This window comes from Pteropus vampyrus, unplaced genomic scaffold (assembly GCF_000151845.1).
Source record: "Pteropus vampyrus isolate Shadow unplaced genomic scaffold, Pvam_2.0 Scaffold33, whole genome shotgun sequence".
Taxonomy (NCBI): Eukaryota; Metazoa; Chordata; class Mammalia; order Chiroptera; family Pteropodidae; genus Pteropus; species Pteropus vampyrus.
Genome location: NW_011888814.1, coordinates 10,191,594 through 10,206,123, shown reverse-complemented (window position 1 = coordinate 10,206,123; position 14,530 = coordinate 10,191,594). Strand labels below are relative to the sequence as shown.

The window sequence follows — 14,530 nt, the reverse complement described above, 5'->3', positions numbered from 1 at the left end:
CAAAAAACCTACTACCATATATTTATTAAACATGGCTATCGAAGATACTTTCTGATTTTAGAACTATGAAAAATGTGAGGGAAAAAAGCTCGTGCCTTAGAATTACTACAGTTGAATGGTTCTGTTTTTCAATTAACAATTAAAATTAGATGAGTCTGCCCCATTCAATAGCACTACCCTGTCCTCATAATTATTCTTACTATACGTATAAGCAAAAAACAAACAAAAACTCAAACTTAATGGTTTTCAATACTTACCCCAGACCCTAGCTGTCTCTGTATATTAGCCATCTGGCATTATTTTCATAGGTTCAAGCCCTTCTTTTGACAAAGCCTTGTTATACAACCTAACTCCTACCTTTTGTACAGGTCCTTTAAAAATATGAACTTATCAGAACACTTTTCGAGCAGCCATATTGACCTTTACTAGATGTTCCCTTTCCTTTATGGAAATCTCTGATTTCATAGGAATTTAAATTTCAAGTCATTGTACTCTTCTTGAGCTTTGTTTCCTTGTTCCTGGACAGACAGATTATGTCCATATTTTGTCTTAACTTATTCAAGTCTTCCTTGTGTCAGGTTAGCAAGTACAGGATTGCCATCTCTGGCTATTACAAATTCAAGGATGCAGTGGTCACTATTTTGAAGTTGTCTGTCACTTCTACTTCGCCAACACATTCTTCTTAGCTAGTTAGAATTAAGTATAGAATAGGACCTCTTCAATAAGCAATTAGTTTAAATTTTAGTTATGCTAACTTTATTTGATGCTTACTTTTCAGCAGAATGAATTTGCCAGTAGATGTTAGAGTTCTCCATTACCCCTGAATCATACCCTTGGGCCAATAATTTTGTAATTTGTATCGGAAAAACATTATTGATATTGTCATAACAGGATCGCAAGGCATGCTAGAACTCGTTGACAATACACGTCCACTGGGTTGAGAGCACGAGCCTGGCCTGGGGTGGGGAGTACTCTCCGGATATGGGCTGTGAACACAAAAGCTGTCTTGGATTAGGGCAGTGGGCTGTGCAAGACCCGGTGTCTCACACCAAGGAAAAGTTCATGAGGCTATTAATACTAAGCAGTCCAGTATGAAGAGTAAGACAAATGTGTACCATAGTTTAAGGGGATCACAGTAGGGGTACAGCAGAAGAATACAGTCCTCTGGGGGAAGAGGACTAGTTAGCAATAAGTCAAACAAAATGTCAGAGTCATGGTGAAGCAGGCCAGGATTCAGAACAGAGTCCCAAACCTACACAGAGACTGGTATACAAGGCAAAACGACCAGAGACTGAAGTGTGGAGGTCAAGATGGAAGCCCAGAATTGGACAAACATAGGAATGGGAGGCATCATAGGAGGCAGCTACAGGTGTCCAAGGCTCACCGCTGACCTGACTGGAAGGAAACAAGATGCTGGAGTTGATACTGATGATACATTTTCTCCTTGGTCAGAACTGGCAGTTAGTGTTGGGGAGGTTGGAGAGCTAGACCTACAGGTGGAGCTCCTTAGACAACCCAGCTGCTGGTTACTAGGGAAGCAAAGGCAAGATAGCTGGCCAGCTGCCTGATGTATGTTCCTCTGACAACGTTACTTCTGCTTTTATTTTCACCCAAGTCTTTTCTACCAGGCATCAACCCTCAGGTTTGTGGATTTCCATTTGTGCTCATAAGTTCTTGACTCACAAAGTCACTCTGCTTTGCCTTTGATTGTATGCTTCTTTTGAACAAATTATATACCCTCATACTGGTGTACACCAACAGCTCCCGTTTGCTGATTACTTACTACATACCAGGAACCATGCTAGCTGATTTACATGCACTGTCTTAATTCCCACAACTTCCTCAAGAGGTGGGTATTATTATCCCCATTCTAAAAAGTGTAACTTAACTTTATATGGTTTATATAATCAGCCCAAGGTCATACATCTGGGACATAAAAGAGCTCAGATTTAAACTTAGTTTTGTCTAATTAACTATCTCTTGCTTAAATGACTACATTTCTACTGTGATACAGCCAAGCAATTCTCACTGACACTTATCAGCCACTAGATATTTTGTGTGTATGTGTATGTGTGTGTGTCTGTCTGTCTGTCTATCTATCTGTCTGTCTATCTATCTATCTATCTATCTATCTATCTATCTATCTATCTATCTATCCATCCATCCATCCATCCATCCTCTTTTACCTCTAATTCCATAACACTCAGTACTGCACTATAAAAGAAGTAGATCATTAATAAGTACTTACCGAATGAATTAATGTAATTATAAAATGTGATCAGAACTATGTCCTCTCTTGGTTTGAGTATTTGTAAAGTCAGGTAGTAAGAATTCTTCAGTTTGCTCTATAAGAATACTACACTCATACAAGGAAGAGAAGGGGCAAAGTGTTAGATGAACTCTGAAATGAAGAGATATACTTTATTTCCAAATATGTCAGATGTAGGGAAATGTGTTTACATGTTCAAATAAATTTGAGAAGTTAAAATAAAGGGGTATATATGAACAGATTATTTTCTTCAGAAGTCCAAATCTAAAACTCTTTTTCATGACATGATCTTCATGTTTGTCTAAATCAGAGGTTGCCAAACTATCGTCCACTGACCAAGGCCAGCCCACCCCTTATTTTCGTATGGCCTATGGGCTAAGAATGGTTTTCACATTTTTAAGTAGCTGAAAAGATCAAAAGAAGAAGAATATTTCATGACATGTAAAAATTATATGAAATGTAAATCTCAGTATCCATAAATAAAGTTTAATTAAAACACAGCCATGCTCACTCATTTACTTATTGTCTTTGACTGCTTTCACACTGCAATGGCAGAGGTGAGTAGCTAGAACAGAGACTATAGCCCACAAAGTCTAAACTATTCTCCATTTGGCCCTTCACAGAAAAATTTTGCTAACCCCCGGTCTAACTAAATAATACAGGATGTGGTAACATTTTAAGTATTGTTTAAACTACATCTATTATTTTAGTTTCTAATTCAAGGACACTGTACCAAAAGGTCATGACATCTCTTTTGCTATGTCGGTTTCTATATTCTCAGGACAAAGTCAAAACTTTTTCTCCTTTGGTATTCTCTATATGCTCTCCTAATAGCATTAGCACCTTTCTGCAGAAACGATAACGGACTGAGAAACTGGTGTTTTCTCTAAGAGGTGATACATCTCTTCCTGCCAAAAGTCATCACCCTCTTTGACAGGAAACTAGGGCTGGGGATCCTTATGAGTGGTTGCAGTGTATTACAGAACTGTGGTGGCACTGACATCGGTTCTCCAGACTCCCCAACTGATTCAGTGTGGTAGGATAGAGTCAGAAAGACGAGGAAAAGCAAATTGCTCTTTTTGTCATCACCCAGGACCTAAATAAAGACAAAAATGACTCAGAATGACCAGATACAGGTGACTATTATCAAAATGTTTTCGGGAGGCACTTAACATCTCAACGACATGGCACTGTGAGAGCTCAATCAATGTGTTAGCTCACGAGAAAACTTGAGGGAGCAGAACCTCTTTATTTTTCCTAAGATCAAGTTTGGTTTGCAGTGAAGTTCAAGGGACTCTGTCTTATTTATTTATTTTTTAAGAGGAAAAGATACATCGTCTTTTCTGCCTGTCTCTCTCTCTTTTTGTGTCTTTGTCTCGCTCTTCAATTTAATAAAAGTTTAGTGACCATTTATTATGTGTGAAGTACAGGGCGATCCCTGAGGACACAAAAATAAATAAAATTCCCAACTCTCAAGGAACTTAGCATTTATAAGAGAAACAAGGTATAATGACCTTCTAGGACCTTTTGGCAGTATTTAACATGAATCGATCCTCTTGAACATATTTTTCTCTTGGTTTCTTTGGCCCCATAATTTCCTGATTTTATTTTTCTGGTTTCTGATTCTCGGTCTCCATTGCCAGCTTTTTTCTTTCTTATCCAATCACTAAATGGTAAGAGTTTAGCCCTGAGCCTGCTTTTCTTTTGATTCTAACCTTCTTAAGCAATCTCTTCCAAATTTATAAGTCCAGGTCCAGCAGTTCTTCTGACTTCAGATCTCCCAGATCACAAGTCTGCAGTAGACATCACCACTTTGTTTTTAATCTTCCCCAGAATTCTGTTACTGACCCAGGATCCTCCATCTTGGTGATTGACACCTATACTCTTGCATCTGATCTCGGAAGAACTCTCAAGTCAACCATGACACCACCTTCCTCTCCATAACCTACTGTTTTCATTCAATTGTCAAGTTCTTTAAAATAACTCTTGACTCTGATCATTTCTCTTCCTGTGCATGCCACCACTCTAGTCCAGGAAACAATCATTTCTGACATGAATCGCTGAAATATCAACTGGTCCCTCCACATCTGCACTTGCCTGCTCTATTTTATCTTCTCACAGATGTTTTTCAGGCCAAAAAAAAAAAAAAAAGAAGTAAATAGTCTTTAAAAGGAAACATAATGCTAGCAAAATACACATTGTTCTTCATCTTATTTTTTTATGTAGCAATGTATCCTGAAGATCTTTTCACATCAGTACACTCAAAACTGACACAATTTTTCAACAGCTGTCTGCCTTTCACATCTATAATTGCACCATAATTTATTTAACCCCTTCTCTATCGATGGACACGCAGGTGGTTTTCAGTCTTCAACTAGCATAAATAATGCTTCAGCGAAGAACCTAGTAGAATCATCCTTCCATAGATGTGTGAGCATCTATTGTATAAAAGTAGAATTGCTAGGTGAAAGGCTTTGTACATTTAAACATTTGATAAGTACGGTCAGGTTGCCCTCCACAGAGGTTGTACCAACTTTCACTCCTACTGACAATGTTTGCCTTCTTCCCAGCCTGGCAAACAAAGTATGCTACTAAACTTTTTGATTTGTGTCGACCTGATATGTAAAACATACAACTCATTGCAGTTGTAATCCGCATATCTCTTGTTATGAGAAAGGGTGAGTATTTTTACATAGTCTAAAAATCCATTGTATTTCCTTAACTGCAATCTGTTTGTCATACCCTTTGCTCGATATTCCAGGGCTTTTGATGTTTTTTCTTATTGATTTATAGGAGTGCTTTGATTTCTTCTTAAAGAATCTAATATCCAAGTTCTTTTAGGTATCTTGGTATTTTTTAAAAGTCATGATTTAGTTATTTTTTTTCCTAATAATACGTAATCATCAAATGTTAACCCCATTGCAGGGGAGCCCACATGAAGAGCTTACATACAGAGATTATGAACTGATTTGCAGAAATCCTGACTTTCTGATAATAGCTCGACAAGACTGCCTTATATCTATAACTGTACTATTTCATTTAATTTTCCTAACAGCGCTGTGAGGCATGAGCATTATTGATCACAAAGTGAATCTCAGAGAATGCAAATGTTCAGCGTCACACAGCTAGTAAGTCTTCCACTTCTGGAATCTTAAAAGCCTAGTAATCCATCATCACTGGCCATTCCTCAACCACACCAGGCTCTGATCCGTGATGCCTCTAATTTCTAATAATCTATTGTTCCTCTCATTTTCCCCTCTATAAATGTCCAGTGAATATTTTTAAGTACCTACCATGTGCCAGGAATCCTCAGGTTTAAACTTTGGAGGGGTTCTCAACCATAAGCAATAAAAACAAATAGAGATAAAGTTTTTTTCTACTTTAAAATACATAGGATGGGTGGGAAGGTGAACAGAGAAGGATACGTTAATCAAGGTGTTTGGAAAGGGCCTCTTTGAGGAGTTGACATTTAAACAGAGATTGGAATGACCAAATGAGTATTGCACGAAAAGGAAATATCTCGAGTAAGTCTTTTAAAACGAGAGCAAGTCCAATGTGTTTGAGGAATAGAAAAAAGGCCAGTCTGATTGGAGTCGGGGGAGAGTGGTGGGAGGTGGAAGAGGTGGTCTGGGATTCTACTTAGGGCTTTCTGGGCCAGCAAAGCGTCTGGACTTTATTCCAGGTGCAATCAGAAGACATGGGAGGATTCTAAGAAGGGAAGCGATCTGATCTGATTTTCGTTTCACGATTCATGTCACTCTGGCTGTGGAGAACAGGAGGGAGACTGGAAGCAAGAAAACCAATTAGGAAGCTGTTACAGGAGCCCAGGAGATGGTGCTTGGATTAGGGTGGTAGCGGTGGAGACAGAAAGCGACACTGTGAAATGTTTTGGAGATAGGGTTGACCAGAATTCCCCATGGACTGGATGTGAGAACGGAGGACAAGAGAAGAATCATGAATGTCTACGTGCTTTTGACTTGAGCAACTAGTGGATGGTGATGCCATTTAATTAGAAGGAAAAGGCTGAAAGAATCAAGAACTTTTCACTACTGTGTTATTTCCTTTTTTCCCTTTGCAGCCTTAACAGGCCATGATTTTCCTCTCTTCCCGATACCCTTTTCCCCCTTTCCCTCTTGCCCTTTAGTCCTTATCCAAAAGAACTTCCTCTTCCTACCTCCTCTACCCCATCCGCTCCTCGATACACTGCAATCAGGTGACTCTCCACATCATGCCAATCAACTCCTTCCTGCCAAATGCAACAATGACCTTCTTGTTGCTAAGTCCAAGTACTTTCTCTAGCATCTAGTGCTGTTGACCATTCCTCCCTTGGCTTCTCTGAAACTGTGTGTTCCCGATCCCGCTCCCTGTCTGGATGTTCTTCCTCTCTCTGTTTCCTCGCCTTTCACACGTTGGCATCTTCATAAGGTTTCTGAGTAGGTCCCCTTCCTCTCCTCTTCGTACACTTTACTTTTTCTCTTGGAGATTTCACCTACTACCATAAATGATCACTTATTCTGATGATTCCAGAGTAGGTCTCTCTCCTGAGTTCTAGACTCCTCTGTGTAGAAGGCTTCGCCTTGACATCCCACGGACACGTCAAACTCGACACGTTTCAAATGAATTACCTTCCCTCTTCAACTTATGTTTCCTCCGAAAGTCCCCATCTTGGCGAAGGGTACTCCATTTACCTAAGCGTGAATCTCCTCCTATTCCTTAATCCTGCAGATACAATCAGCATTAATATTCAGTTGGTTCTATATCTTTACTATTTCTTGAATTCTTCTCTTTCCCTTTTCCATTCTTGCTGCCTTAGTTTACACATCCATCATTTCTTTCCTGTAATGCTAACCTCCTAACTAGTCTCCCTGTTTATAGTGTCACTCACACTAATAAATTCTCCGAACTGGAGTCATCTCTCTAAAATGGACACGCTCCTTAAAATTCATCAGCGGTTCTCCATCAGCCTTAGGATAAATTGAGACTTCTTAGGAAGACATACAAGGCCTTTCACGATACAAGGCCTTGCTGATCTTTCTGGGTGTACCCTCCAGAACTTCTGCCAGACATTCACATAACTGATAATCTACTACTTTGCTGGGCACTGTCCATCATCTTCAACTCTCTGGGCATACCTTTTTACCTCCAAGACTTTACACATAGTACTTTCTTTGCTTGGGATACATCTCTCTTTAACTTGCCTACTTGTCTGGATTACTTCTCCTCATCCTTCAGAACTCCTCTCCCAATTCACCTTCTATGGTTAGGGACCCTGCCTATGCCCAGTCAGGGTTAGGTACCCATCTAATGAGCTCCTTCATTGATATTCACTCACTTTTGTGTGATCAGCTGTGTATTCATCTGCCTCCTCATTATACTACAAGGTCCTTCGGAGCAGACTGTCTTATTCATCTCTATATTCCCAGTGCCTAGCACAGTACCTGACAAAGAGCGGACACTCAGTAATGAATAAATAAAGTAGCAGAGTTGGGTTTCAAAGTCAAGTCTTTTCTCTCTGGCACAAATCTCACGTTTCTTCATGCTACTTCTTCATATCTTGAATCTGAAAATTTCCAAAATCTGTGCTAGATATATTTTTGCCTATCGCTAAGTAAAATACAGGCAAATAGATTACTAACTCCATGATGATTCAGTTGATTATTAAATTCTTACATGTAGCCCTTCCTCATCAGCTCATTGTTTTGCTCATCAAAGTACTTTGGGTTAACTAAATCTAAAATAACTGAAAGCCCTTTCTATACATTTTTATATCCTTTCTACCTCTTATCCTGTTGCTTCCGCAGCACCACCATGCAAGCAGAGAGTAAGAACATTGAGAGTAAGGTCAATTTTATTTGATTGCCTGGCAACTGATACTAAAAAATGATGTATCAACAGCAAATCATTTTCCATTATGATTTCTTCCAAGGTCCCTGTGGATAGTTATTAAAGTTTCAATGTCAAAATTTAACATTGCAAAATCCAGCTAAAATTGACATTTTTATGTAGTGAATTCAATATAATCACAGAACTTTGTAGATGGAAGGAACCCTAGACATATTTTAGTCCAGCACTTTTGTTAAGCTCACATGAGGAAACTGACAGGAAGAAGACCTGCAAAGGCTCGTCCAAGGTCATCCAGTCTGTAGAAGTGGGAGCAAATGTCCTAACTTTCAGTCAGCTGATCTTTCCTCCACACCATATACACCCTATTATTTTCCATTTAAACAAATTACGTCAGAACCTACCAAACTGTTTACATGGTGCTTATCTGTATGATATTGCCTTTGTGATATCCTCCTTATAAAGAGAAAGGAACTGGGGAAAAAAAAAAAAAAGCAAGGGACTTAGGGGGTTGGTAAAAGAGACTATTAGTACACAAAGTGATGGGCTCCTATTTGTAGTATAGCCTTGCAATCACACTCTGTTCCCTGAGTGCCCCAATGCTAACCCAAGCTTATTTGTGCTCCTGGGGCCTGGATTCCCTTCAATTCTATGCCTTATTTGGTCTAAATGATTTCTCCAGCTTCAGCGTGTGCTTTTTGAGCTTCGTTTTAGAAATATCCTTGAATCTACTCTCTACTTGAGTTTGTTTTAGTTCTAATGCTGAGGAATGAAGATTGTGGATATAAGAAAATAAAGATGATGGGTTTTTCTAGGTTTTACATTTCAAGAATGGTTTTCTCAAATGGTAACTGGCAGTCTGCTTTATTCCTCAAATGATGACTTTTCCATGGGAATTAGAATTTAACTGGGCTAATTTGTTTTCACGGAAAGCACAGACTTCTTTCCAAGAGGATCGGCTTAATAATGTTTTACCAGCTAGTGCGACGAGACCAAATATAAACCAGTTCTGAGAAACAGGAAGTGAACCTGACTGGTCTAGTCTGTGTGTCCCTGGCAGTGACGCAAATACAGAAATCAAATTAGGAAAACAAGATATGTGGGTGTGAGGCAATCGATAATAATCCGGGATGCTACAACACAAGCAAGAACACTTTTAACCAAATGCCATTCATTTTAATAACACCCTGAGAAGTTTGATTTCCACGGAACATGCTAGTGATTAGAGAGCAGGATGAGCCTGAGTTCCCTAGCAACAGCATGTGCTTTTGAGACAGTCATTAGCCTTTCAGCTAATCCCACCAACCCCTTCCTTCTAAACCTATGACTGACATAAAAAAAAAAAACAAAAAAAAAAGATGATGTTTCAGAAAGTGCTTTGAAATTTCTAGGAGTGAAAGGGAAAGGAATAATAGTAATAAAAAGGTTGCCCTGAGAACTGCACTCAGGTAAAAAAAAAAGTAATGTTCTCATGTGCCCAGCCTGTCCTTACATTCATTGCTGTCAGTTGTGTTTCTGATTCCCCTATGGTAAAGGGTAGAGGAGGTGAAATCCTTCAGAGTTTAAGGCAGTCCCCTTATCCAACATGGGTCACGGTCTGAAAGTGGGGTGAATAGTGGGGTGGGCAGTTTGTGTAGGGTGGAGGCTGACAGAGGGGTAAGGTGGAAGGGAACATGTAAACAAATACATAGTTTTCTTTCTTCTTTAAACAGAATAAATCAACCTGGCTGAAGTAGCCTGGGGAAGGAAGGTGGTGAGGGGAATGAAGCTATTTTTCCTATTGATTGTTTAATTGCACCAGTGGCTGTTTGTCTGAGGCCACTGGCCAAGAGCATTATTTTCGTGGCTGAAGTGAGGTTGGGCAGGTTTCCATACCCTTCTCTAGTTTTAAACAAGACAACCCGTAAAGCGCAGTCAGGCTTTAGGACTATGGTGTATGTCGACTTTTGGTACTCGGCTGTTCCCTAAAGCGCCAGGGCTGATGGGATGATGGGTCTCACACCCTGAATCATTGCCTCTAGCTCTGTCCTGGGTTCGGGACGCACAACTCCTCTGCGTAGCCTGAGCCAACTGTGGGGCGTTATTGCTACGTTTGGCGGGTCATCCCTATTATGGCCTGGGTCCCTTTCAGCTGGACACTGAGCTCCCTCAGTTTGGCCGGAGTGACTCCTGGTTCTCCCCCACCTCCCCACCTAACCCCCCTGCGCGCTCCCTTCCCAAGGCGACCACCTGCGCCGCCCCACTTACCATCTGCCCCGCGGGGAGGGCCCCCCGGGGTAGCGGAGCCCTCCCTGCTCCCGGGCGGCTCTAGGAGAGCTCGGTGTTTGTCTCCAGCCCTTCGCTACCGGAGAGATCAGGTTCCTCCCCTCCTCCCCCTCCAGCTCTGGCCGCCGCCGCCGCCGCCTCCTTGCATGACACAGCAGAACCGCAGCTGCTGCAGCGAGTCCCAACCATCCGCCCAGGAAGCGCCGCAACCCGGGCTCGGGAGGGGTAGAGGGGGGCGAGGCGGGGGCCACCTCCGAAGGGGGGGCGGGTTTCTGCCCCCCACTTTGCACCACACAGTCCTTTCCCAGCCTAGGGGCATGGGCACAAAATAAAGCTAAAGCCGACCAGGCCGAGCCATTGAGGAATGCTGGGGTTTGGCGTCAGAAGGGATGGGACCAGAGAGAAGGGTGTGAAGGAGACCCCAGTTGGGGCAGAACCTCGCAGGTAAAGAAGGGGAAGAAGAGACCGAGAAGTCAAGGGCCGGGCTGTGAAGGAGAATGAAGGAGGTCAATGAGAGGTAAGGGGGTAGAGTTGCGAGAAGGGAGACCAAGCTGGGAAGGGCGGGGGGAGCTTCAGGGGAAAAAAGACTGGGAGGGAGTATTTGGGGAGGCCTGAGCTAAGTGTCCAGGCAGCCCTGGAGGCTGAACTGGGAGGCAAGGGCAGAAAAGGGGACAGGGGCGGAAGAATTTCGCATTAGATAGGAAGGTAAGAATTGGGGGACATATAGCATTAGAAGGGATGTAGTGGAGCTCATTCATCATGGCTGATGAGGTAAACTGATGAGGTGGATGGAGATACAAGTCAAGGCAAAGCCCACAGAAAGGATGATCTTCCACCCCACTCTTCAGTTGCCTGCGAAGTTTTTCATAATTCCACCAATCCAAACCGGGAGTTTTCCTTATAAATGGAAAAGCATGAACTAAAGCAAAAAGAGCCGTTTAGCTTGGATTTACAGGATAAAATCTCCATGGTCCACACAAACTTGAAGGTAGACATTTGGGATTTAAGTCATCTGCCCATAAAGGGGTTGTGATTCAATACCGAAGGCACTCTGATGTGACAGCGTCCACACATCACTGGACTTGAATCAAGTCTTCCAAAGTGTTTGTCAGATACTTCAGTTAAATTCTAGGAATGATGGCAAAAATTATCTGTTCAAAATAGCATTAAAAATGTATATGCTTTTCTCCCTGCGTATATATACGCATATATCTATACTTTCTAGTGTCTAGCATGTAAAGTATGATTCAGGGGAAAATGTGTTTTTCTGATTCTTTTCTTTCCCACCAACCACACTCTATGTATTTTACAGCAGACTGGCTACTTCTCACCATTTGAAGGAATGCGGTCAGAAAGTAATGCAAAAAGTGCCACTTTGGTTTTGTCTGTACCTTCCAGGTCATATCTTCGTACCTCACTTCCTGACACAAACAAGTTTCACTGTTGTCAGCAACAAAGCCCTAATATAGCTGCGGAAGAGACAAACTGCATCGCGTTCTGCCTCCTGCAAGCATCATCCACAGTTACCGGAGGAATGTAATTCCAGAAAGCTTTAGAGCTGGTGGCAATGGTAATTATGCATCAAATGCCTGATTCTATTTCTGTTATTATTGTTTTGTCATTTCTGTTCTACCGAGAGCCGGCTGAACTCACAGAGGGACAAATCCGGTTTTTCTTTTTGACTTGGTAAAATGTAATCAGACCTGAGAGAGAACTCATTGCTCTTGGGGAAAATAAAGTAGGAGCCACGAAATGTCATTTTAACAGAGCGTGGGTTTTGTGACTGTAGGAAAGGATTTAAGGACGCTCCTTCTGTTCGGTTTCCTATGCAATGAGCAAGGGCTACACGCACGCACAGACGCCGCAGCTCCCGGATGCTGTGGCTCCCTTATCTGGGCTTCGGCAGCGCCAGGAGCCCCTCCGGGATGCTGTGAGGGGCTCTCGGTGGGTGGTGGTGCGAGCGCTGCGGCCGCCGCCGCCAGTCCTGCTGCTGTTGTTGCTGCTGCTGCTGCAGTCACGTGGGAGCCCCTTTAAGTTTCCATAGAGAGGCCTCTCCGGTGTCACATGATGGACATGATATAATGAAACAACATTGTGGAGAGGAAAGCATTAGGGGAGCCCACGGCTACGAAAACAAGTGAGTGAGAAGAGGTGGGAGGAAGAGAAACTACGCCACCTCCCCTGCAGCCGAGCCGCACGCAGCAGCAGCCGGCGAGGAGAAGGGGGTGACGGAGGGGGGGCGGTGTGCAGGGAGACCGGGTCCTCAGCCCCGGCTGGGAGACCCCGCCGCCAAGCGCGGAGAGAACAACTTTTAGCCGGCGACCTCGGCCACCACTGCACCTGTCTGCGGAGCCTCCATCGCTGCCCGTGATTATCAGAGGGAAATTCTAGGAGAATACGCTCTACAAATATACATGCGCATCATTTTCCCCCTCGCGTCTCGCTCCGGAGGAAGGCGAGAGAAAGGGATTGAAGCAGCCGCGTGTTTCAGCTCCAAGGTAAGTTCTGGAGGGTGGGGAAAGCCGGCCCTACCGGCAGGACTTTGGGATGGGGATTTGGTTCTCCGTTTAGACCTCCGGGGTGGGGGCGGGGGGCGCGGAAACGAGGTGTCCCCTCGCTGTTGGCGAAGCAGATGAGTCCGATGGTCCAGCAGAAACATTTCCACTGTGGACTCTGTTATTTCCTCTTTTGCACGCACCGCGGTCCCACCCTCGGACTCCCCGGGGCCCGTCGCCTGCCCCTGGGAGGGGACCGCAGGTCACGGCCGGGGATGTTCGGCCACCGGGCGAGGGAAGGTAGGGGTCGTGGCGTTCCCCGGGAACGCCGGGGCGCTTTCGCCATGTTTGTGTTGCTAAGAGCACTTTTCCCCCCTTCGAGGTGGCTAGATGCCACATGGCTCCTCCGGAGCTGCTGCCGGGTTGAGAGTGTGTTTTTTTTCAATGTCCGCATTCCAGCTAATGTTGCGCAGATAAAATTCAAACTTGAGGTAAACAGAAGAGGAGGAGGAGGAGGGGAGGGAGGGGGGAGACTGTTTCCATTTCGAGATCCCACCTCTTCACTCCGCGGAGACCAACATCCCTAACCTAGACAGCACTCGCTCGTTTCTCCCACCTACCCTACCTTTGCTGTCGACCAGAAATAAGGTGGCGGGAAGGGCGGGGGCTGCTTGTGGAGGGCGCGGAGCCTGGGTTCTCAGAGGGAAAAACACCCCGGGCACTCGGGCCTCTGGCTATATCCTTCCTTTCGCCGGGAGGGTCGTAGGATGCCTTGGTTTGCTCAGGAGCTGGGGGCTGGGAGGGACAGCGCTCCGGGCCGAGGAGGGGGTGCCTGGCCCCTCTCACTCCTTACTTTAAGGTGCCAGACGGCATCGCTCCCACCCCGCCCAGGTGCGGGCTCCAGAAGGCGGGTCGGGTGGGTCTCCAGGTGTCCAGAGGGCAGGTGGCATAGCAGTTGTGCGGTGGGCATTTCTATTTGTAAGTTGCTTTGGGTGGGACACGTGGAGGGAGGGAAGTCTGAAGGCAAGTAGATGAGCAGAGCTGCGTCTTATTTGTTTTTTGGCGAATTACGAAGAAAATTCAAGACGTTCCCTCACCCGTTTGGATATCTGATTGAGTTCGAAGCTACGCGGAAGGGTGAGTGGGGATGTTTAAGGGTGAGGGTGGAAAGCTAAGCTGCTGACAGCTCGTAGCAGCGTCCCCACCCCCACCCCCGGGCGGAAGAGGTGGGCTGGGTGGCCCGAGAGGGATGAAATCCCACCAGGTGGGAGCAGGCGCAGGGTCCGTAAGTGCGCGAGGGTCCGTGGCTGGGAGGCAGGGGCCACGTGAGGGGGGTCTGCGGAAGCGCCGGCGCCGAGGGGAGAGGGCGAAGTGCGTAGCAGAGTCGTGACGGGGGCTGACACGAAGCCGCGTGGGCGGTGGGCCGAGGGGGAGCGGAGGGAGACTCGCGCGGCCCCGACCCCAGAGCCGTGGCGACGGTTTCATTCCGAGCGGCGTCCCGGCTGCGGCGGGTGGGTGCGCGCTCCGGGACCTTCTCCTGGGAGACCGTTTCCGGGCGGGGTACCCGGCAAGGAGCGAGGGCTGTAAACAGGGTGGCGCCCTCTGCCCTCCCGCCCCCGGCCTGCCCGAGCGCGCGGCCTGCGGAGCCCGGGGCGGCGGA

The 14,530-nt window shown here is 45.0% G+C and overlaps 2 long non-coding RNA genes across 7 annotated transcripts in view; one reads left to right on the top strand and one right to left on the bottom strand.

Annotated features, from left to right (window-relative positions):
* The window catches only part of LOC105290246, a 39,970-nt gene extending 29,461 nt beyond the window's left edge, over positions 1-10,509 (bottom strand). Inside the window, exon 1 of one of the 2 annotated variants that reach the window (XR_002779646.1) lies at positions 10,358-10,509. This is a non-coding gene — a long non-coding RNA (uncharacterized LOC105290246). The remainder of the gene's footprint in view (positions 1-10,357) is intronic. The other variant, XR_002779647.1, reaches the window with a different exon arrangement.
* A 26-nt stretch (positions 10,510-10,535) lies between these two features.
* LOC111737971 overlaps positions 10,536-14,530 on the top strand; it is a 66,327-nt gene continuing 62,332 nt past the window's right edge. For 4 of the 5 annotated variants that reach the window (XR_002779643.1, XR_002779640.1, XR_002779642.1 and 1 more), the window contains exons 1-3: positions 10,536-10,892; positions 11,774-12,873; positions 13,946-14,007. This is a non-coding gene — a long non-coding RNA (uncharacterized LOC111737971). The remainder of the gene's footprint in view (positions 10,893-11,773; positions 12,874-13,945; positions 14,008-14,530) is intronic. The other variant, XR_002779644.1, reaches the window with a different exon arrangement.